General features: G+C 42.2%; 1 pseudogene; it reads left to right on the forward strand.

Annotated features, from left to right (window-relative positions):
• The window catches only part of LOC147751231 (uncharacterized), a 97194-nt pseudogene extending 74409 nt beyond the window's left edge, over nucleotides 1-22785 (forward strand).
• The last annotated feature ends 1321 nt before the right edge of the window (nucleotides 22786-24106 follow it).

Consider the following 24106-nt stretch of genomic DNA (forward strand, 5'->3'; position numbering starts at 1 on the left):
AACTCATGGGAAAGGAGGCCGGTTCTGTTGTTGGGGCCGATTTGACCTCGTCGGACCGACTAATTGAGTCAGAGACAGTGACATTAAGCAGGGATCTCTGAGAGAACTCGTTGGACAGGGGGCCGGTTCTGTTGTTGGGGCCGATTTGGCCGCGTCGGACCGACTGCGTGAGTCAGAGACAGTGACATTAAGCACAACCAGGCCCAGCCAGCCAGCTGTCTACCATAATCCATACTAAAGTTCATGTCCAGTCTTGCAGGCAGGCCCACGAAGCAGCACACCCATTGTTACTGAGGTCACATGATCTTGAGCCGGTTAGGGTGGTGCTAACGGTGTGACTGCACTTGGTACCTATTTCGGGTGGGTGCGTAGTGTTGCAAGTATATTATGGTTTTAGAAATAACTGGCAGCCTCCTTCCTGGCCTCCAGCAATTTTCAGCAACAATAAAATTGTTATGATCACTTTGGTGATCAATGTTCCTCCTAGAGAGAGATCGGAGTTTTGTCTAGAGGAAGGGTTGACTCCTGGAAAGGTAGCACAGAGGGTTAGTGCATGCTGCAAAGAACATGTACCATGCAGATCACAAATTGCACATAATGTTAACTAGGTTAGTAGGTTACTGCTTTTGTCAGAGAGATCTTTTTGTTACTTGCAGGTTATGAGTTCAAATCCTAACATAGAACAGTGGGCTATTAAACTATACTGCCTGCTCGTATGGTTGTCATGTGGCTTCTACACCTTGAAGTCCTTTGTCTTATGTAACATTTCCTATACAGTTATTTACACATGTATAAATGATTGTCTCTGTGTAGTGTGTGTGATGTAAAGTGCTCTGACACTGTACACTGGTATGAGTGGTGCTGTAAATCAAATGACAGGTAGTTCTAGGAACAAGGGTACCCCATAAATTGAACCTGGGGTGAGCCAACGTATATAAACAGACAATGGTTCAACAGCTGTCCAACAGGATCACAACAGAATAGTGAAAGCGTTTAGTATATTCACGCTAAGGAGCAAAATACATAGGGAATTTATACAGTATTCATTTATTTGTAATGTAAGTACTCGTAAAAAGGTTCCAGGTGCTCACAAAAGTGACAGCGTGCAGGACGTGACATAAGTGACCAAAGTGAAACAAGACATCACAAGACAACAAGGTAAATCCACATAAATATATACAATAAAACAAGGGAATTTTTTTGTACTGGTCGACGACGTTTCGATCTATATGAATCTAGATCATCATCAGGACGGAAAAGGAGCTTCCTGAAACTCTAACAAGGTAAATAATATTAACAAGGGTCCCCATATGTCGCATTATGGCTCAGTGTTTTTTTAGTGCTCCCAGTGGCATGGAAGGAATTCATGCACAATAATATACGCTAAAACCAGGGGTTGGGCACCACCCGTGTATTACGCGCATGGATAAACAATTTATTTTGTATACGAAAAATTTTACAAAAGGCAGCATTAAGATTATTACTGTTTAGGTAAAACAGGGGGAAAGTACCATAGCACTTACTCAGAATTTTTTCTGACTCGCGGTCAGATTATGTACTGTTCTTCATCAATAATTTACATTAACTGTAGGGATTCTGAAAGTGTAGAAAAATCCCAAGGTAAATATAGCCATCCATTCTATTAATTTTTTTAAAAACCAAGGTGAAATAGATACTCTCATGAACTTACTTGGCACAGGTCAATTGAAGGCTGCCCTGTTTATTCAATATGTTCGCAAGGGAGCAGGTCGATTTTTTAGATGTAGCTGAAGATTAAAATTCGGACATTTAGAATCAAAAACTTTTTGCAAGAACAGATTACCGTCAGACATTATGAGGTGACACTAATTTATAATTAATGTGACGTTACCTTGCTTGATCAAGTTCAAGTGTAACATGACATGCATCTAAGAATGAGTGTAGTTATGGAGACTTGAGGGGGACTGTTAAAGGGTGATAGTGAGGGAGTATGAGGCATAGGTGATCATTGGGGACACCAGCAAACGTTGTTGCACAGGGTGCCACCAGCACTAAAGCCAGCCCAGCCATCAAGGCCAGTCCACTTCACCCATTGGTGCCTGCATTGCCTTGTTTCAGCAGTAGTAGCTGCAACTCACCAAGGATCGGCAATGCAGGATTTGCACGCACACCAAACTAAGTTTGTAAACTTCACAGACTCTCTGCTTCATGCACAAGCACTTTTAACATGTGGAGCCTGCTCTGGAGCCACTGGAATTATTCAGCAAAGGGGGACAAAATAATGCTGCAGTGTTGACTAATTATACTTCTTATACTTTATTATTTAGATATTTTTACACATTCTAAGTCTTTGCAAAGATTCTGCCTCATTAGTTCAGTATAACATACACATGCAGCAGTGAGAAAGGTGATCAGTCAACCTTTGCAAAAGGCAGTCCACTTTGAAGCAACTCAAGTCATGTTTTTTTAGTAACTTTTGATCCATATGAGCTACAAAAATGATTAGTTAAAACTGTAAGATTATACAGTGGATGATGTATCATGTGGCAAATATGGAAGAGCCATAATTATAAAGAAAACATTTGCAAACTAGGATATTTTGCCATTCATGTTTGAACTGCTCTTGTGGAAGGAGCTAGAACTGCTAATGAGAGAAACTACACGACTTGGAGACAAATGGCTTATGATTCCACTTTTAAGCATATTTGGGACATTGTTTGATTGGAAATATATCCCACTTTGTGAATGTATTTAAATGCCAATAACTTCTATTAAACCTTAAATAACCAAGTGAATCCATTGGTTCAATTAAGTAACACAATAAGCAGTAACTGGTCAGTGAAATGCCAACCAAATACAAAAAATTGGGATGTTTGGCAGATTCTGGCCAAACCTCTGACTCTGCCCACTGATTGAATCCTTGGGTTAGCTCCGTCCTCGGAGTCACCGCCCACAGTTCCCCAACTTTTTTTCCCCCACTTCGACCACTGAGTATAGCGTTTATGCCGCGCCAAGCCATGCTGGAGGCGATGACACCGGCACAGGCCGGTTGAGACAAACAGCGTCATTGATGTGGCTTGCCGTGTTTTGTTATGCTGGCTTTGTAATAAGTCAGCATGGCCCTACCTTCAGAGCATAATGAAAGGACTGCTTGGCAAAGAGGTCTTCAGTTATAAAGGGATGTGTGTCTCATCAATATATTCAATGTATGCAAAATTTCACGAATATTCATGAATTCAAAAAAAGCTTTTGTATATGTTTTCATTTATTTTAATGATTTGCATAGCGCTGGCATGATGCCTTTATGTCTCTCTGCAGCCAGGGGCCCAGCTCAGGCCCTTGCAGGGGTCGTTCCATCTTTAAGGGCCCCCAGTTCATCCTCCATACTGAGAATGTGTGTGAGGTATGAGAGTTTCAGTGGCCCCTCAGATCATTTTGCTGGGGGAAGGGGGTTTGCGTCACACCACTATCTGCAGCTAGGTCTGTGTGATGAGTATCTATAGCGCAATCAAGGACCACGTGATGCCTCCTAGGTGCTTGGCTAGTGAAGAGCTTAGGTCCTGGGAAATGAGGGAATGCTGAGTGAGTGAGATAGCATCCCTCCTTTTTTAGCAGGTCAGTGTGTGACTAGAGATTTGCGATTTACCACCTCATTTGTTTTTACAACAACTTATCTTGCCCTGTTTTGCAGTTTGTGTGCTGATACTTGTAGCCTGCGTTCATAGGAGGAAAATCTAATCTGCACAAGCAGCTTGTGTTCTTCTTGTCTATTCGATATTGCATTCTGGTAGCTGCAGTCCTGCATTTGTAAAAAGAAAATCAAAGTAACAGTGTGCATTGTTTTACACCATGCATTTACATTGAATATTGCATTCTGGTACTTGGAGTCCTGCATTTGTATAACGAAAACCAGCAGAACATGTACTCTGTGTATTTTATCTAATACACGTAGGAGGAATATTGCATTCGGGTACCTGCACTCCTGCATTTATAAAATAAAAATCAAAGCAACATGTACAGTTTGTGTTTTTGTAGCACATCTGTGCTTGATAGATTTCACTCTGGTACTTACAGAACCAGAATGAAACTCAAAATTACATGAATTTTTTACATCATACCTTCTCATGGGATATTGGTTTATAGAACTTGAAATCCTGCGTTTATAAAATAAATATCAAAACTGCATGTTCAGTGCGTAATTGTTGTATATAGGACTTCTGCAAGGCAGAGTGCATTCTGGTACTTGCAGCCCTGTATTTATTTTTATATTGTTGTTCTGTTATGGTATTTTAAAGCGAAGCATTTATAATGAGAATTCAAGCAACAGAAGACGTTTATATTGTGTCCTCCCATGTCTGTGTCTGGAAAGCTGTTTTCCTTCGTATGTTTAGCACGGACAGGGTGCTGGCCATGATTGACTTCTATGTTGTATGTGCAGATTAGGTGCTGGGGGTTATGTGCGTCTCAGTGATTTAACATACTAGGCACCCTGCATGCTACATGCCCCACAATGAAGAGAAGGTGGCACTGGGTTTGTGCACACACACTGGCAGGGCAGCAGACCTTGTGATCGAAGATGCTTGGATTGGGTGCTGCGAGAGGTGTACCCACATGTTAAGGGGTGCTCACACATGCAAGGGGAGTCTGATGTGTGTACCACCTTGGGATGCTGGTTCAGGGGCACACTGCTGCTGGAGGGGGGATGGGAAAGAAAGATGGTGGCACCAGGAAAAGCCACATCATGTCAGCAGTACCCTGTAGACACAAGTATGTGGGCATATATACAGAGACTAGGTGTAGTGAGTGGTAGCTAATGAGTAAGCCAAAACACTGTGTCAAAAACATTTATTGTCTTCATTTTTGTCACCACTGGTTGATGAAGTTGTGATTTGCTTTGAAAAACAGACTGTAAAATGACTGCTGACCAGCGTGTGATGCTTTCACCCCATCGTGATATTTTAGCCTCAGCACTTTGCATGAAAACCTAGACCCAGGCCCATAACTGGAAAAACAAAACTACATTTTCCAGAATGCAAGGTAATGTTTGGAAAACAAGAGTAGCGCCTATTATCATGGCATGTGGTCTTCTGGCAGCACTGCACCCCTGCAGCGACCACAAGCACCAAGCCCAGGAGAGAACAGGGCAAAAAGTTGACGTCTTTAATTATTCTCTGGCTCAAAGGCACTGTTATGGAATCATCCATTATACCTATGAACTGGCTCAGTTGTACATGGATGACGTGAAAAATAATTGGAATTGCCTCATTCGTTGCAGACATGGTGATGTCATCGGTGTAGTTTAGGAGAGAAAATATGTTGAAAATGCTTTGTTTTGGACTTTCTGTCTTCGGACTTTTCTTGGGGGGGACAAACCCCCCCTCCCCCCCCCCCAAATTCCCCTAGTAGTGGTTGCTCACTGCGCTTGCTCACTACACACCGTGTGGGAGCTGGTCTCACTGTTACTTTGTTCTCTATGATTCACTACTGGTTAATACGTACAACAAATGTGTGTAAAGTTGGGTCGGCCTGAATTGTTCAATAAACCATCTAACTTGGTGAAAGGTGATCTGAAGTGGGTTAAAAACACTTTTTTTTAACTGAGGGATGGACAGAGAAGGCTTGGAGCTATTAAAGCCTTCTGTTAGGACTCACCAACTGATTGTTTCCTCTGGACATGATCTGGAACTCTACCTAAAGGTTGTTGACAACTCAAATCATAGGTATCTTTTAACCAAGTTCCGATTGGATAAAATCCATCTGTTAATTTCAGGCCGCCCTGGCTGGACCAAGCCACTTGATCTAGATTTGTGCAAATGTGACGGCTGTTCGATCATGGATACTGTTCACTTTTTGGTTTTTTTGTGATTACTTTAAGGATATCAGGAAAAAGTTTATTATACCCTTGTTAAAGGGGAAAGGGTTTAGGCAAGTTAAGCCAGCTTTATTGCATCTTCAACTATTAGTAGATATATGGGAAATTTACAATGTAGCTACATTTTTAACCATAGCGGTGAGACTTTAAAGATTAACTGGTCCTAGATGATTTACTGTAAATATTGACCATTGTAACTTGAATCAAGTTTTAATTTAAATTTCTTCATGTTGCTCTTTTTAATTACAGAATAATGTATACATTGTTGTTTTTAAATCTTGGCATCATGTGCTGCATATTTTAATGGGTACTCCCTCCCTTTTTATATTGTATTTCTATGTCTTTATGCTGCCTGGTGACCTATGGACCGTTTTTATGTGTTCTTGTACTTTTATGGTTTTTGTAATTGAGCCGAATAAAGTATTTCTTGACTTGACACTACTGGTCTATTTTCGGTGCTCTCTGAAAGAATGTCTATGGGTACATATGACTGGATGGGTAACCTGGTGCTCTTTAATGTTATCATCTACTATTTACTGTGCTTTGAAAGTTGATACAAGTGAATATGTAATGAAAATGTGCTGTGAAATTCACCATTTTGGTCTGTCTTTTCCAAATTTTCTTGGGGGGAGAACCCCTCCAAACCCCTATAGTAGCAATCGGGCTATCTCACTCACTCGCTACGCGCTGGAAGGGGGCTAGTCTGGCAAACTTTGCCAGAGCTGCTTTCAATCCCAGTCCGGCCCTGCTGACGTAGCCTATCATTTTCCCTCAAGAGCAGCAAACCTGTCCAAAGTAACCCAAATTACAGAAGAAATCTGTGGGAAGGTCAATGTTTTTGAATGAGAGTTTTAAGCACTTCTTAGGAAGGAGAATACTGACCCATAAAATCTCTGCACTCTAAGAATGCCAGAGGCTTGATTGTTCAGCACTTTTAGAAATAGAGGCAAGGTGCTCTCCCTGCTCCTTTCTGGTAGCCTCTCTTTGGAACCAGCTCCCTTTTCAATTAGGAAACACTACAAATGAGACTGCTTTCAGGAAACTGTTAAAAACAATTCTTTAGCTAATAATGCTTTCTGTACCTGATTTGCCTTGTTCAGCTCAGGGACACTCTTGATTGCATGCTTTAGAAGTATATTAATGTATTCAATTGTTGACAAAATTGTGTCTCGGCATCCTTTAAAAATAAATAAGCATGCTAATCTAGCCACCTGTTTTACAAACAGATATCAACACAATTTAAAACTTAAAACAAGCAGTTTGAGTGCAAGAGGGGTGCCCATTAAATCCTGGAAGAAAACCTCCTATAGAAATCCAAACTCTTAATTCTGAAAACTATTTTAAAAAGCTATACAGGAGGCTCACAATCATTACTACAAACCAATTTCAAAATGCAGCAAATATATCAAATGGAAACTTTCAACACTTTCCAGTAACGGTCCAATATCCCTACTTCCATTTCCCAGACTATTAGCACTCAATTATTTTGCAAGCAGTTCTTGCACGTTTGTGAGGAAAATGGAAGCAGTATCAATAAATCTATACAAACCAACTGTAATAGCTCTTTTTTTAACAGTACTAATGAAGAAATTATTCACTCTTACTCCAAAGCCTTTTCTGCCAATTAGTCGTCTGTCACATCCCACCTTGAAAATTCGATTTGATCCACTTTTAACGCAGTTGCTAAACTAATTAAAGGCTTCAAGTCTGGTTCTCCTCATGCCTCTACTCCCACTTACTTTATTTATGTGCACTGTCCCCAGTTCACCGTAACTATATATAAAATGATTAATTTTTCTTTGCATCCTGTAGTTGTTTGAACAGAGCAAAGCAGAGTGAAACATCTCCTTCAAAATGTTAAATGTCGTATACTTGTAAAGCGCACAGCTGCCCCAGCAAAGGGGCGTCCCGGCGCTGTATACCGCTGGGGAACCCATCCTGGCTTTCCCTGTGAGATGGTCCCTCCTGGGCATCTCCAAGGTGAAGACAAGCATCCCCGGCACTGATGGGGGCGTTAGTAGAGATTAAGCAAGCTATTGCCCAGAGTTGCTGAGTGGGACCCATGGTTGAAGTAGGCACCGAGGCGAGAACTATTGAGTCCGCTGACCATGGCCCAAGACCCTGCCGCATCGGGAATTGAACCCTGGTCCCGGGCCGACCTCTGCTTCAGGGTCTTCCGCCTCTAACCAGTGAGCCACACCACACCAAAACTGATATCTTGAAACAGAACAGAAGGTACTGCTCACTATTGCCCCAAAGTGGGGTGGTGTGGTGAGCAAAAGAATGATGGATTAAACCCAGATCCTTGTGACTGGGGGTGAATGTCTGCATTGTCCAGCATTCTGTCCATCGATTGTTTCTTTTGCATATGTCGCCCTAAGTGGGAAGGGTATGCCCAGACATGGGTCTCGTGCTCACTACACCACTGGATTCAAGCTCGCCTGGCTGATGAAGGGTGATGCCCTGAAATCGGTCCAAGGACGCTTGTTTCCGGTCCAGGGAGGACCTGGCTTGGCAGGTCGGGCTGTTCCCGCAAGGAAAAGGGTCAAGACTGATTTGCACATGGCTGGGTCCAAACTGGGGTGGTGTGGTGAGCAAAAGAATGATGGATTAAACCCAGATCCTTGTGACTGGGGGTGAATGTCTGCATTGTCCAGCATTCTGTCCATCAATTGTTTCTTTTCCATATGCTGCCTTAAGTGGGAAGCGTATGCCCAGAAGTGGGTACCGTGCTCACTACACCACTGGATTCAAGCTAGCCTGGCTGATGAAGGGTGATGCCCTGAAATCGGTCACAGGATTCTTGTTTCCGGTCCTTCCAGCCTGGCTGATGAAGTGTGATGCCCTGAAATCGGTACCAGGATGCTTGTTTCCGGTCCAAGGAGGACCTGGCTTGGCAGTTCGGTCTGGACTGTTCCCACAATGAACAGGGTCAAAACTGATTTGCATATGGCTGTGTCCAAACGGGTGGTGTGGTGAGCAAAAGAATGATGGATTCAACACAGATCCTTGTGACTGGGGGTGAATGTATGCATTGTCCAGCAGTCCGTCCATCAATTGTTTCTTTTGCTTAAGGTTTTTCAAGGGCACAGGTTTTAGGTGAACTGGGAAAAGTCATATTTGTCCCCCTCTCAGGACATGGTTTTCATCGGGTTCGTTTTCAAACTCAGGTTGGCCATGTCACCCTGTCCGACCGGTGCCTGGCCTCCCTTCAGGCACAGGTTCTGGCCTTGATGTCACAGGAGGCTCCTCCAGGGGGTGGAGTGGCTAAGGGTGCAGGGGCATTTGGCTTCTGTAGAATTCGGGGCCCATTATCACCTTCTTCGCATGGCCAACTTGATCCTGTTGGGTTGGTCTCTGGGGGGTCAGAGTCTATTGTCTTCCCTACCAATGACTGTTCGGATCTTGGAGCATCTCTCCGGGTGGCTTTGCCAGCGTCATCTTCTGGCAGGGATCTCATTGTCTCCCCCAGGTCAACTTGTGGTGACTTCGGATGCCAGCCTGTCCTGGTGGTGTGCTTGGCTGGGGTTGGAGCAGGTTCAGGGGTTCCCGGATGTCTTCAAACTAGAGGGAGTTTTGGGCAATTTGGCTGTGCATGATTCACTTTCAAAACTCTCGGTGGGGCCAGATGGTGTTGGTTCAGACAGACAATCTGGTGCTAAAGTCCTATGTCAACAGAAAGGGAGGGCCAGGTTCAGGTCCTCGAACTTGATAGTCATCAACATTTTCCTCTGGGCTCAGGTCAGGATGCTGGGTCTGTCTGCTCTCTACATTCAAGGGGTGGAGAATGTTCATGCTGATTGCTTAAGCAGGGACATTCCCTCGTCAAAAGATTTCTTCCTCCTTCCTAGTTTGTTTGACCAGTTGGTGGGTCGGTGGGGCCTCCCAGTGGTGGACCTGTTTGCGGACCCGGGGAATGCCAAGGTAGGCCTGTTTTGTTCTCTGAGTCAGTGTCCCAGGGCTCTGGGCATCGATGACTTGACTTTTCCTTGGCCTCTGGGTCTTCTGTATGCTTTTTCATCTTTTCTGCTACTCTGGAGGGACCGTGCTCAGGTGGTGTTGATTGTGCCTGTTGGCCTTGGGCGATTTAGTTTCCTCTGCTGGCCGGGTTGTGTTGTGTCCGGGTGAGGGTCCTTCCTGTGGTTCCGTCTCCATTGAGATTTCCGGCTCTTCCCCTAGGCACCTTAAGGAAGTTACACTTGATGGCCTGGCGGTTAAACTGCGGGGCTTAGCTGGGTTGGGGGTGCCTGACCATTTGGCTGTTACATTGCAAGCTTCCCGTAGGTCCTCTACACTTCTCTCTTATGCTCGACATTGGCAGGCTTTTTCGTCCTGGTGTGATGCGAAGGAGGTTGATTCCACAGTGGCTGACCTCTTTTGGGTAATTCAGTTCCTGCAGGATGGAGCCCATTTGGGGTTGTCGGTAGCCTCTCTGCGGGTGCAGTGAGTGCCCATTCAGGCTTTTCGGGACTCCTGGTATAATTTGCAGGACAACTGGTCTGTTGAACCCATTTCCCCGGCCAGTTCGTTCCTTTCCTTCTCGGAGGCAGCTTGTCTTGGATGTCCTGACGGGCCCTCCTTTTGAGCCCCTTGAGGGTATTGAGTTGAAGCTCTTGACTTTTAAATCTTGTTTTCTGGTTGCCATCACTTCGGCTAGGCACTTGGGAGAATTGGGGGCTTTTTCCTGTAAGTATCCTTTCTGCAAGATCTTTTCGGATCGGTTAGTTCTGGTGTCGGTGCCGTCATTTGTCCACAAGTTTATTTCCGCTTTTCATCTCAGTTTGGAGGTAGTTTTGTCCTGATCCTGCTTCTGCAGAGGATTGTCATTTGCACTGTCTAGATGTGCGGCAGACATTGTTGTGGTATCTGCAGGTGGTGGAGTCCTTCCGGAAGGAGTACGCTTTGTTTGTTAACTTTGATCCTGCTAAGAAGGGTGTAAAGCCTTCCACAACTACGATGAGTCATTGGATTCGGTCTACAGCCATGTTGGTTTACATAATTAAGGGGGTGGATCCTCCAATGGAAGTTCAAGGCCGTTCTACTCACAGAATGGTGGCTACGATTTCTAAATTGCAAGGTACCTCGGTGGTGGAGATCGGTAGGGCTGTGACCTGGTCTTCCCCTTCCACGTTTGTTCCACACTGTCGGATTGCTGGTCTGGAACATTTGGATAATGTTCTGGGCCACAGGGTCTTGTCCTCTCTGAGGGAATAGAGCTGTTTTTGTACTGTGATTGGGGCACATTATGAAATTGCTGTTCTTTATCACTCAGTCGTCCGTCTCAGTTTTTTTTTTTAGGCTTGCTATGCCCTCACATGTTAAGAAAGAAAGCGAGAGAGGGACGGGAGGTAAGGCGTCCATTACTACTGATAATGGCATTACTCCTATTCCTACTCCCTCGCCTTCCTTCTAGGACCCTCCCTCCCAGCACGATCCAACTAAGTGCTAGTCAGGCTTGTTTACGCACAGGAGGAGGTGGGGGGGTGGAGATTTTATAGGCTGGGTTTGGGTCTGGGGGAGGCGGAGGCCTCACATGTTAAGAAGGAAGGCGATGGAGTAGGTCTAGGAATAATGCCATTATCAGTAGTAATGGACACATAAAACAGGCCTACAACCAAACACTGACACTGAGCAAAACAAAACAGTGCTAATATACGGTCACTTAGTCTCAAAGTTTGCGCAAATAGCATTGTAATGACACTTACAAAGAAGTCTATACTTTCATATGCAAGACCAATTTTAGCTCTTTTACCTGAAGATGCCAGAATAGCAGGAGTTGCAGCAACCATTGGCTCTCGGCCCGGATACTGCAATTCCCTTTCTCTTGGTTATTATGAAAAAATTATTCAAACCAAGTAGTTATATCCCCCCACCCCCTGCAAACAATGTGCTACAGAAAAGCGCCTTCTTTCTAAACTTCATGTGCGGCCTGCTCACAAAGGATCTTTTCTTTTTTAAACATCTGTGTTAAAATGTAGGTTCTTTCTTGAGAATGATAAGACAGGAAATGTATCTTCTTTAAGTTGGATTTATTCTTGAAGTCAAATAGGTAAAACAGCTCTTCCACCCAACTGACAGCAGGCTCTTCATACAATACAAAGGAATTTGAATCAGAGCAGTGTCTAGCCATTCTAATCTAAAACTACAACTATGTCATTATAAGAACTTCTGTACAAGAAATACATAATTAAATATGAAAGAGCATTACAACAATCTGCCTGGTACATAAATGTTTATTATACTGTTCAACAATTTCTTTCAAAACCAAATTCAGAACATACAAGCCCGGCTGGTCGCTCTTTAGATCATCACAAGCTAATCTGCAATTGGCACCTCGCTTCGGGAAATCCTCTGTTGGTGGCAATTCTTTCTAAGTTCTAACCTCCAAAGTCAGGAATGGACTCCCTATTTAGCTGAAATCGATTATTATTTATTTAGTTTTTGCTTTAATTTTCTTCTGTTTCCCTTACTGCCCTAGGCTACAGTAGCAATATACCTACAGTCAATAGCTGCCCTAACAAATGTTTTAACATAAGCTAACAAAGCATAACAAGCATTTTTATCACAAAAGGATGCGAATCGGGGGAGAGGAACGTATCATTGAAGTCGAAAGTTTCTTCACGCAGAATATGCTTGTCCAATTTTTTTAAATATATGTGTACTCTTCTGTTACCTGCAGAAAAGTAATTCCACTGAAATAAGGGCAGGGAAAATTTTCATATTTGTTGTTGTAATGCCAGGTTCTCCAAAGTCGGTCTTAGAGGGCTGGATCCATGTCAGATTTTAAGATAACTACATTTATCTAAATGGACATATGATAAAAATCTGGCATGGATCCGACACTCCAGGACCAATTTTGGAGAACTCTGCTGTAAAGCAACTGAGACAAGGCACATTCACAATAAATCCAGGGTGTAGTTGGTTTAGATTAGCTGTTCGTTTCTGAACTTTGGAAACCAGGGATTCTAAAATAATTGTTAAAGCGCAAGCTCCCAATTTATCTCCTAATACCAATCTGTTGATTAATTGCCATGTCAGTTTATTGGCACCTGCGGGAGATCTGTAGCAGGTGCTTGATGCTCCCAGTGCTTAATTTGTAAACTATTAAGTGCCAGGGCTCTTACCAGGAGGTCAGTGCAGCTTGCACCACCCATCGCCTCGTCATCCCTGCCAAAACAACTACTAACCATCTCTCTTGCATGTAAATTTGACTGTTCAGATTATTCCTGGTCCCCAAGGCTAAAGGAGTGGCGGGGGGGCAGAATGTAGTTATTTTTTTATCTATATTGTTTTCCCAAATAACTGTTATACTGCTCATCTCTAAATTACATGAGCAGCGCCACCTTGTGGCAGACTGCCCTAAGTGTGGTGTTGTCAACTAGGTGCTAGTCCCGAGCATCGGAAACCAATTAAGTGCTGGTGCTCAGCACCAAAAAGCTCCGGCTCAAATCAAGCACTGGATGCTCCTTAGCAGAAGCCTGACTAGTGCTCCACATTTTGGGTCAGATAAACAACATTTTTTTGATGTTGAGTTTCGACCAAATACCAAGGCCATCTTTAGGGTGTCCTTTCCAAATACCAAATAGTACTTGTATGTATTAATGTTCTGCAGCTGACTTTCCGTTTCCCAAATGGGACTTCCCCTTTGAAAAAATAAAAAATAAACATTGACTACTCTTAAGAAAATTAAAGTTAAACTTTACCATTTTGCTTTATTTAAAGGTAATCACAGACATGGTGGTCTGCTGACCCCAGCAAGCCATAATACGTGCATCCGCAGAGCAAGAACGTGTGGAAGAACCTTCTCCTACATCACAGCCAAAACCTGGAACATGGGCTGATCAACCTCAGATGCGCCCCCACCCTGCACATCAGGAAAACCCTCAAGAGCTGCTCTTTGACTGACCAGAGCTTCTCCCCCCCACCCCTCAGTGCCTTGAGACCCTCACGGGTGAGTAGCATGCTTAAAACTTCCCTGATTGATTGATCGATTGATCATACCTGTGATGGCTATCATTCCTAATGGGTCTCAAAACTGCAACCTACCTCGTTCATATATATATATTGTTTTAATTGCAGATTTTTATAGCGTGAACTCGAACCAAAGGTATTGGAGCGCTTTACATGCACCGGTTATGTTGCACAAGGACACATTCAGGCACGGGGAAATTAAGTGATTTGCCCAGAATCCCAGGATGTGGACGCAACCCCAAGGCTCGAACCTTGGTTTCCAGCACCTAAATCGACAATCTAGCCATCAGACCACATCCTGTCGCCTAATTTCATGTTTAATTTCAAAACATTCACGAGGGAGGCCGATTTGCGACCCACTAGGAATCAGTAATTGAAAGAAACAAAGTACAATGCATGAGGGTTAGCGATTTCCTAACTGCGATTCAGTAAATATAACAATTTGTAAATCACTATTCACAATGTCAGTGCATCGAGCCCACCCAGGTTATAAAATTATCTGCAAGTGCGGTGTTCTTTAAATATTTATAAACTGGTCAGTGTATCCCATGCATGTAGGCCAGATTTCGAGTTCACAACAAGTTTGTAAATGAGACATTTTCAGGCATTCTGAAGTCCTCACAGTGCCTTTCCACAGAGCTAATGTATACCCCAGTACTGATGAAATGGTGATTATATTGCGGACTTTCAGAATAAAGTTTAGAATTAAAGCACGCTGATTTAAAACTCCCATCATTTTTAATATACTAATAAGTGTTGCATGTTTTTGTATTAAACCAACCTAGAGTAGTGTGCACCGACATAAACACACAGGTTTAATTATTTGTGCTCTTGTCATGTTTGTCATTTTGTTTTAAATAATACGTTTACCTTGTCTTTCGTTTGTTATATATTAACTGCTGCTGTTTCAAATAATGGCATGTGCTTTCTTTAAATGCGCTTTTGTTTATGTTGTGTCAAAAAAAAAATTCAAATAAGCTTCATTCGATATTTCATAAAATATCATACAAGCATACAATTTCAGAGATAATATAAAACAAACAATTTGATCAATTCATTAAAATAAGTAAATAGAAATGGAAAAGTGTATCTGAGAAATCATTACCATTAAAAAAGCGAGATCAGGAGAACCAATCTTAGGATAATTAAAAATTAATTAAAAAGAAGAGATCTAAAAAACAGCATAGGTAGGGCCTTGCAGAGATTTCCTAAATTTGATCAACAACTTCAAGTACTGTTCCATGATACCTATAACTTCTTTATCCTCTAGCGTCTGTAAGCGCTCTTACGCGTCCTTGCAAGACCTCAGGCCCCATCTCTTTAGTAGGGGTTTTAATAATGTTTTCCTGGGAATCGCATAATAAGTACAAAATAAGATGGTATGAATATTTGATTGTACAGAGGTATCATCACATGGACAAAAACTCAGATTTCGAGACCAATCACTTCTTACTGGAAAAGTTATAAGACGAAAAAAAGAGCCCAGTCTAAATCTGGCAAGAAGCATTCTAGCATAACAAGAAAAATCTGTTGACAGGTATGCTTGGAGGCCCTTGTGCTGCGTCACCCTTTGGTACGCCTGGATAGTTGTATTTTGTTTTTGATGGGTCCATCTTTTAGACTCCAAGTGATCCAATAGAGTTTTTCTTAAGTTTTTTCTTGATATGGAGTCCAAGGTCAAAGGATCAGAAAAGTACTCTGGGTGACCAATTTCCACGAAAAAGTTTTTAATATAGACCAGCCATTTCGTATGTCTTACCCCCTCCTGTTTGAGAATGTCCAGTATCACTTTTATCGCAATTTAAGTCTGTTTCAGTAGTGGTCCAGATTTTATGCCACAAAAGTGGGGGTTCCACTTTAATTAAATCAGAAATAAATGATAAATCTAACTCAATATGCATCATGTATATGGAAGTTGATTTAGGTGTTGCCAATAAATACCTTAGGAATTTGTTTTCCTCAATTTGAATAGAGGTAATGTTTTTTTCAAAGCCCCAAAGGCCAGCCCCATAAATAGCTGTTGAAATACATTTTGTTTTATATAAAATAATTAGCTGTTTAACAGGCCTCCCACCTATTCTTCCGGCAAAGTCTCTGAGCCCACCAACAGCTCTAACAAGGGCAAGTTTTCTCATATTAACTGCCGACTTCCAAGATGTGTGTCGATTTACAGAAATGCCCAAATACGTGAAATTGTCCACTGTCTCTAGTCTTTGCTCCTCAATATGAATGGGGCATGATCTTTTGTTTATCTTTTTATTACAGACCATTGAGTAGGTTTTCTTAATGTTGACTCTCAGGCCTATATCGTACATGAAATCCCTGAATGCCGTGACTGCTTTTTGTAACCCCACTCTAGTTTGTGAAAGTATAGCCGCGTCATCGGCATAGAGCAAGATAGGGATTGATTGCCCTGCCACCTTGGGATAATCGCATTCGAAGTTTTTTAAATGATCTCCTATTGCGTCTATGTAGAGGGAGAAAAGCATTGGGGCTAATATACATCCCTGCCTAACCCCTCTATTTATGGAGAATCTTGGCGAGCACTCTCCTTTTGGGCTGTATCTAACTCTAGCTCCTGCGTTTCTATGCAAATTCTTTATAAAGATGAGTATTGATGGATCTACTCCTAAAAGTTCCAAAATGTCCCAAAGTTGTTCATGGTTTACACAATCAAAAGCAGAGCTTAAGTCCACATAAGTAACATACAGGTTTCCATTTTTTGTATCAACGTATTTGGACATAATAAGATGTAGGTTCAGAGTTTGTTCTACTGTACCTCTCCCTTATCTGAAGCCATACTGGAGTGTTGAAAGTATGTTCTTCTCCGCTGCCCATACTTCAAGACGTTTCAAAATAATGCGGCCTGCAATCTTCATTAGGGAATCGAGGAGGGAGATAGGCCTATAGCAAGATGGAGAATGCCTATCACCCTTTTTGAAGATGGGTATCACTACGGCCTCGTCCCAGGAAGGGAAGTGGCCCGACATAGTTGCGGCGTTCAAAGCAGATGTCAATATTGGTGCCCAAAAGGATATTTCCGCTTTGAAAACATCTGTGGGGATGGTGTCCGGCCCTGGTGCTTTGCCAGCTGGACTCTCCCTTATCGCCATCTCCACTTCTTCCCACCTGAAGACAATGTTAGAATGCGTTACATCAAGGAGGTCTAAAGATGATGAGGCCTTTGGTTCTGATGTCGTCGATGTGGGTGACTATATAGATTTTGAAAATAAGCAGCCCACGTTTCACCATCAATTGCAAGGTCAATATTTCTCTCCGGCATCTTTACCCAAGGGAGCGGGGTATTTATAAATTTCCAGAAGGCCGAGAGATCTCGATTTTCGCTGGTTGACACCAATTTTTGCCATGCTTCCTCCTTCAATACTTTTTTTCTATTTATGTTTATGTTTATGTTATGTTATGTTTATGTTTATGTTGTGTCTTTTTTATGTCACTGTGCTATGTTTGTTTTTGTTTGCAAAGCTAGGTAACATAGATTAATGGGTTAAATATTAGTCAAGGGGGTGGGTAACAGAATAATTATCATTTCTTAAATTAATTATTGTCTTGTGTTTCCTTGCATACTAAAATCATGCTATAAAGGCCTGTGGCCTATTTCTAAAATGGATGTCCGAAGTCCTGTCAAAGTTGGGCCTTGCACAGCAGCGTTTGAGATGGAAAATAATTTCTGCAATAATCCTTTGAAAGGCGCTCGTGAAAGCAAGGCTGTGTGGAAGCATTAGATGTACTTTTGTCTAAGTTTTCATGGTCAAGGACAGGATGTGCAGCGGCGGAAAGGCTTGGACAGAGGAAGCAAACGGTTGACTTTACCTAATGTTGCGAGTCACGGAAGAGCCTGTGACACTCTTAGTCTATGAACAATGCCGCTCTTGAGGAAAGGTGGTTTCTGCTATGCGAATGGCAAATGACTTCATCGGATGGCATTTCTTGTCCAATCGTGCTTCGTGTTGCACGAATATTTGTATTCTTTTAGTTAGTTCTAGATAGGAAAAAGGTATAAAAATTGCCCCCTTAGAAAGAGCACTGCGGGCTCGTTCCTGTGCTCCAGTGATGTGTCGGACTTTCGTTTCACGTAAGATCCATTAAGACTTTACTTTTTCCCCTTAGGTTTTCTTTAGTTAAGTTAGGGAAATAGGGTTTAGGGAAAAATCCTAAATGTTTGAGCACTTCTCATGCTGATTTTGGTTTGAGCTAACAGTCAAATGTGCCTTTCTAATAAATAGTTTTACGTAATAAAAATTGCTAATAAAAGAAATTACGCTTTAAAATGCATTTCGCTCTTTATTAAAGTTAATAAAATAGATTTTGAAATGACAAGCTGGTCTTGTTTGTTTCCTTGAGTTACCATTAGTTAATCCATTGCCTATGATAGTGACTTACTTAAATGTATAAAAAGTGTTTTGATTAATTAGGTCATATGATTCAGTTGGTCAAATCATGTCTCAGTCATTTATGGGCCTAGTGATAAATTTATGAATTATGGCGAGTATCGTGGTGTAGAGTTGTTCATATGAGACTGAATTTTCTTTGGCCCGCTGGATCAATATCATTAAGTGAAATGCTGCACACTTGATGCTGCACTTTCAGGCATCAAATAAACGAGTGGGAAAGCTTACAGGGGCAGACTGGGAAAGAAAATAGTCCTGGGCACCAAAATAGAAGTGCCCCCTCCCCCATTAGTAAATTAGATAAAGAAGTGGAGCTGTTTTTAACTTGGAAAGGCACGCAGTTTAAGAGTTTTGCGAAATATGGAAGAGTGCAATGTTTGTTTTAATACCAAGGAAATTAACACTGCATGAATTTGAGCTTGCTACAAGCAATGTTTGGAAGGAAATTAACAGATAAAACAGGCAAAGCAAACGATAACACATGCCCGGAAACAGCGCAAAAAACGTCTCAAACACTGACCAGTCAGACCAGCCCGTCGGGCACTGCAGGATCGCCCTATAGGTCAGTCCAACACTGAATAATTTTTTCACTGTGGTGCCCTTTATCCTTGTATTGTGATTGAAGGACAGCAATAGGGCAATACGTTGGAATGAAAACATGTATGACCCATGTCTGCAGAGCGCATTTGTGTCTTGGATTGATCCCAAAAATGCTATTGGTAGCATTACATTCGATCTGTGCCTGTCTACTATACCAATTCCTCCATCACAGTTTTAGGGTGCTCCCCCTGTTATAAATGTGTCTGCCTTTGCCTGCATCACCACGTTTTGGAATTAGTGGAGCTACAGCTTTTCTGTTGGAACAACATTAAAAAAACTGTGTTTCCTAATAGACTATAAGAAACATCCAATCACATCCAATGGAATCCGATATATGTGTATATAGTACTAAAACGATGTGGGCATTATAAGAAATATAACATTTTTGAGGGGGCTTCACAAAAAATTGCTTTATTAGAATGTATGTGCTGGTATAATTTAACTACAGCTCTGGGAACCTGTTATGTAGTTCTGAGTGCATGTGCTCTGACCCCCAAATCTTGCAGTATATTGTCTGACCCCCAATTTCCATGTATAATGTTTAGGTAAGAACACAGTACAAGAGTCAAGAAACATAGGGGCATATTAGCAAGAAGCTCGTTACACTTATGCGGCAGGAAACTGCTGCTAAAGCAGAAATAATGGGCTTGATAATATGCGCTATAGAATTCCAATAGAAGCCCAGGTTAGATATGCAGGACATCTAATCTGGGCTTCTATTGGAATTCTATAACGCATATTAGCAATCCCATTAACGCCGTTTTAGCGGCAGTTTCCTGCCGCTAAAATGGTGATAATTTTAACTAGGTTCTTGCTAATATGCCCCTTAGATGTCACACGTGGGCTGCAGTATAGTACCACATTATTCGCAAGAGTGTCTTCGGGATTGGACTACTAATGCACCTGCATGACTGCAAGGGACACGTCAAAGGAGACTGCATTTGTGGTGATAATTTTAACTAGGTTCTTGCTAATATGCCCCTTAGATGTCACACGTGGGCTGCAGTATAGTACCACATTATTCGCAAGAGTGTCTTCGGGATTGGACTACTAATGCACCTGCATGACTGCAAGGGACACGTCAAAGGAGACTGCATTTGACATGTTTAGCAGCCTATGTTTCATATTAGCTAAATCACGTATAAGTAGTATTTTGAAGCCCACACGGTTTGGGCGCATAACGTGCTAAAGTAGAAACTGCCTACTAATTAGATGGATGTATCCTTGTGGTACAAAGGATACCAGAATTCCCCTTATGAAATTCTATTTCGACATGTTGAGCAAGTGCAAAACCACAGAGACCATTCAGGCATTATTTATTTATTCATTAAAGATCTAATTCGGTGGTGAACTTAATTTTTTGTTAAGTCCGCACCAAACATGGCTTTATAAAACTTGTTTGCCTGAAGAGGGTTCTTTCAACTAGTGACAGTAATTAGCTCTTTGATTAAATGTGAAAACTCTTCTATCCTCCCTCTTGGGAGGAAGGTTGAGAGAGTAATTAATGGCTACTTATCTTTGAATGTGCATGAGAAAATTAGATAGGAACAGCAGACTGAGAGTATTGAAGGTGATTGGGCTGACAACAGAAGTTTGACTAGCTCTGCTCCTCTGGATGAGGACGAGAACAGTCTTTTAGCTTCTGGGGACATTAATACAGTACGCAAACTAGAGGATTTACCCCAGCTAATCTCGAGTAATGCCCTGATAATGCTAACAATGGCTCTCCTGTGCTGGGCAATGCTTCCGATGTAGAACCCAACGATAGACGGTAGTCACTGCAAGAGGACAGGGAGGGGGTGTATGCCCCACAGAGTCAACAAAGAATGATGTTACCTTAGCCACTATTTGTCAGGCAATAATGTCACACCGTGAAGAGACAAAAGCAGAAGGACTTTGGATGCAGGGCGCGTGCAGAAACTCCAGAATACGGTGCGCCGCGTTGTTAAGAATTGTATGGAGATCTCAGCCTGGATTGGCGAAGTTGAGGTCAGGATTTCTATAATTGAGGACGAAATTGGCCAACAAAAAATGGACTTATCTTCCTTACATTCTCTTTGGGACGATATAAACTGGAAATTGAAGGATTTAGAAAACAGATCAAGGCGAAACAATCTGCGCGTATTAGGCGTGCCGGAAGGAACAGAAGGGAATGGCATTCGCCAATTCGTCATCAACCTGTTTTCTGAAGCTTTTCCTGAACTTTCGCAATTAATTGAGAACTTGAACTGCAGAGGGTGGATAGATTTCCCTTCCAGATACAAAGGGGCAAGACCGGGGTGGAGGGTAAACCCAGAACTATTTTGATTTGTTGAAATAATTTTCTACTCCGTGAATCCCTGTATTATTTAGCTAGACAGACCGTAAGAGAAGAGGGAAGGGCTGTGAATTTTTTGTATGCCCAGATTACTGTCAAGCCACAGTCCAGCAGAGATGGCATCTCCATCAATTGATCCAGCAGTTTTAGGCTAAGGGGGCGCAAGCCTACCTATTAAATCCTTCAAAGCTCAAAATCATATTTAAAGATAAAACACTATTTTTTTTATTTCTGAGATTGCTGCAAAGTAATTTTTGGGATCAATCTAGCAGGAAGGCTACAACATTGGTAGTCAGACAGCTTTCTCTCATCCTTTGCTCTCTTTTCTTTTTTGACTGTTTGTAAATTATGGGGGTAGAGGGGATGATGTAGGGTACTTTATACTTTCTCTCCATCACCAATAGGAACTAGACAGTCCTTTTACCTCATTTGGGTGAAGGCATGGGTGGGTAGGGAGGGGTTTCATGGTGGGAAAAGTGGGGGGGTTGGTTGGGGTGGTGGGGCAAGGAATATTACACTCAGGTGCACGTATTGGAGCAGAATCCTTAGTGTGAATAAAAGTTTCATTTGCACATGCTTTGAAATATTTTGGGCAGGCAGCCTATCATTGGGAACAAAGCAAGGGAAGTCAGACTTGGTAAACCAACTTCAGTTTGAGGATGGATAGATTTGTAGTTTGTTCATGGAATATTTGTGGCCTGAATGATAAGAAGAAAAGAGGGATTATGGCTCAGATTCTCAAATCAATGATAAGAAACCCATATTGCTTGGAATAACAGGGGATGGTTGAAGGACCTGGGTTTAGAGCTTGTTGGCAGCACACGACAAGGGTCAACAACAAGAGGGGTAGCAGTTTTGAAAAGGTTTGGTTGGGGAGTGTAAAAGGGTGAAAGAGGATCTTTGTGGTTGTTGGGTGACTGCCGAGTTATGGTTAGATGGTCTTGCATCAACTATTTGCTGAATCTATGGCCCCAATCTTGACGACCCTGGTATGTTGAATGACCTTAGTATTGAACTAGACCAATGGCCATCTCCCCTGATTCTGTGTGGGGACTTTAATATTCACTTACCGGGCAGTGTTGATATATTACGTGATTATTGCTATACAGGGGAAAGATTTTGGGCTTTTAGATGTATGGAGTACGAAAGGGAAGTGGGCCCCAGGGAATAACTTTTATTCTGCACCTCACTGTAAACATGTATGTTTAGATTATTTCTTTGTGACAGCAGAGCTTGTTAACACTGCTAGGATGGATATTCAACCTAAAGTAATCTCGGATCATAACCCGATTTTGCTAGATTTAGAAACTGACTTCAGACCGCCCATTAGAGCTTGGACCTTTGAACGGAAATTACAGGTGGATTCTGCCTATTGTGAACAGATGTCCAAATGGATAATAGATTTTCTTAAGCTGGATCGTGGCTCTGTGTCTGTCCACATGGTATGGGAAGCTGGAGTCCGTGGAGAGACCCTAAGTTACTCTGTTAATAAACAATTTAAATTACGGTCTACTTTGTTGGATGAGATGAATAAACTTCGGTTGCTAGAAAATAAATTCATGGTTGCAGTTAGTAACGGCCAGGATACTCAACAAATTTCCAGCATTCTTGCTATTTCAAAAATGAGAATATACTAGAACTTCGCCTCAAAATTAGCTGCTCAAATTACAGTATACAGATCTGAGATTTATGAAGCGGGCAAAAACTCTGGTTGAATATTAGCCAAGAGGCTCCACCAAAAAGAGGTGGCCAAAAGGATCAACAATATGCAGGATGAGCAAATCTACAAATCCGTGACAATCCAGCTGAAGTATTGGATGTTTTTAGCAATTTCTACAGTAAACTATATACTGATTAAGCTATTGTCGGAGTTGAAGAAAAAGTAGCAGAGTTTTGCAGCAGGATTGAAATTTCAAGACTTACATTCGATGATATGATAGGTCAAGAGGCAGATATCACCTGGGAAGAAGTAGAGGTAGCTCTAACATCACTGTCTGTTGGGAAGGCGGTGGGACATGATGGGATTCCACTAGAATTTTATCGAACTTTCCGCTCCGTGCTCAGAGAGGATTTGATGGCAACTCTTTTGGCTGCGCAAAAGAGGAATGTACCATGATCCTGGCGGAAATCAATTATCACTGTGTTTCTAAAAAAGACAAACCGGCTTTACTTCTGTCCTCCTATAGACCTATTTCTTTAATTAATTACGACAGCAAAATGTATTCCAAAATTCTGGTCGCACGATTATTGAGGGTTATAGCAACCCTTGTCTCACGGTATCAACATGGGTTCATCCCGGGACGGGATAGAGCGGATCATGTGCGACGACTAATAGCACTTATAGACTGGGCACAAGCAACTAATTCTGTAATGGGGATAACCCTGTTGGATGCCGAGAAGGCATTCAACAGGGTTTCCTGGCCTATGTGGGAGGTCCTAAGATTGAAGGGCTTTGGTCCTGCGATGCTGCAGGCATTAAAGTCACTGTATCTGTTGCCAGTAGCTTGTATTCGGATAGCGGGTCAAGAATCGGACTTGTGCTTAATCAATCGCGCTATACGGCATGGGTGCCCGTGTTCACCGCTGTTATTTGCTTTATACATCTACTTGTTTTTGGAAAAGCCAAATCAGTCTATTGATATCAAACCTATTCATGTCCAACATATTGATTACAGAGCTCTAGCGTATTCGGATGATATTGTCGTTGTCACCAATGACATTGGCACTGCATTACCAGCAATTGAGGCCTCAGCCTCTAATTTCGGGCTCTTTTCTGGATATAAGCTCAACCTTTCCAAAACTCAGATTTCATTAATAGACGGGGAATCTCCGGTGAATATTACTACCATTTCTGAATTCACTTATTTAGGGATTAAAATCTCCTTGCCAATTAGCAAGATACCAGAGCGAAATATGGAACCAGTCCTTAATAAGCCGAATTCTACGCTGGAGAGACTT

This window comes from Lissotriton vulgaris, chromosome 1_1, assembly GCF_964263255.1.
Source record: "Lissotriton vulgaris chromosome 1_1, aLisVul1.2, whole genome shotgun sequence".
Classification (NCBI taxonomy): Eukaryota; Metazoa; Chordata; class Amphibia; order Caudata; family Salamandridae; genus Lissotriton; species Lissotriton vulgaris.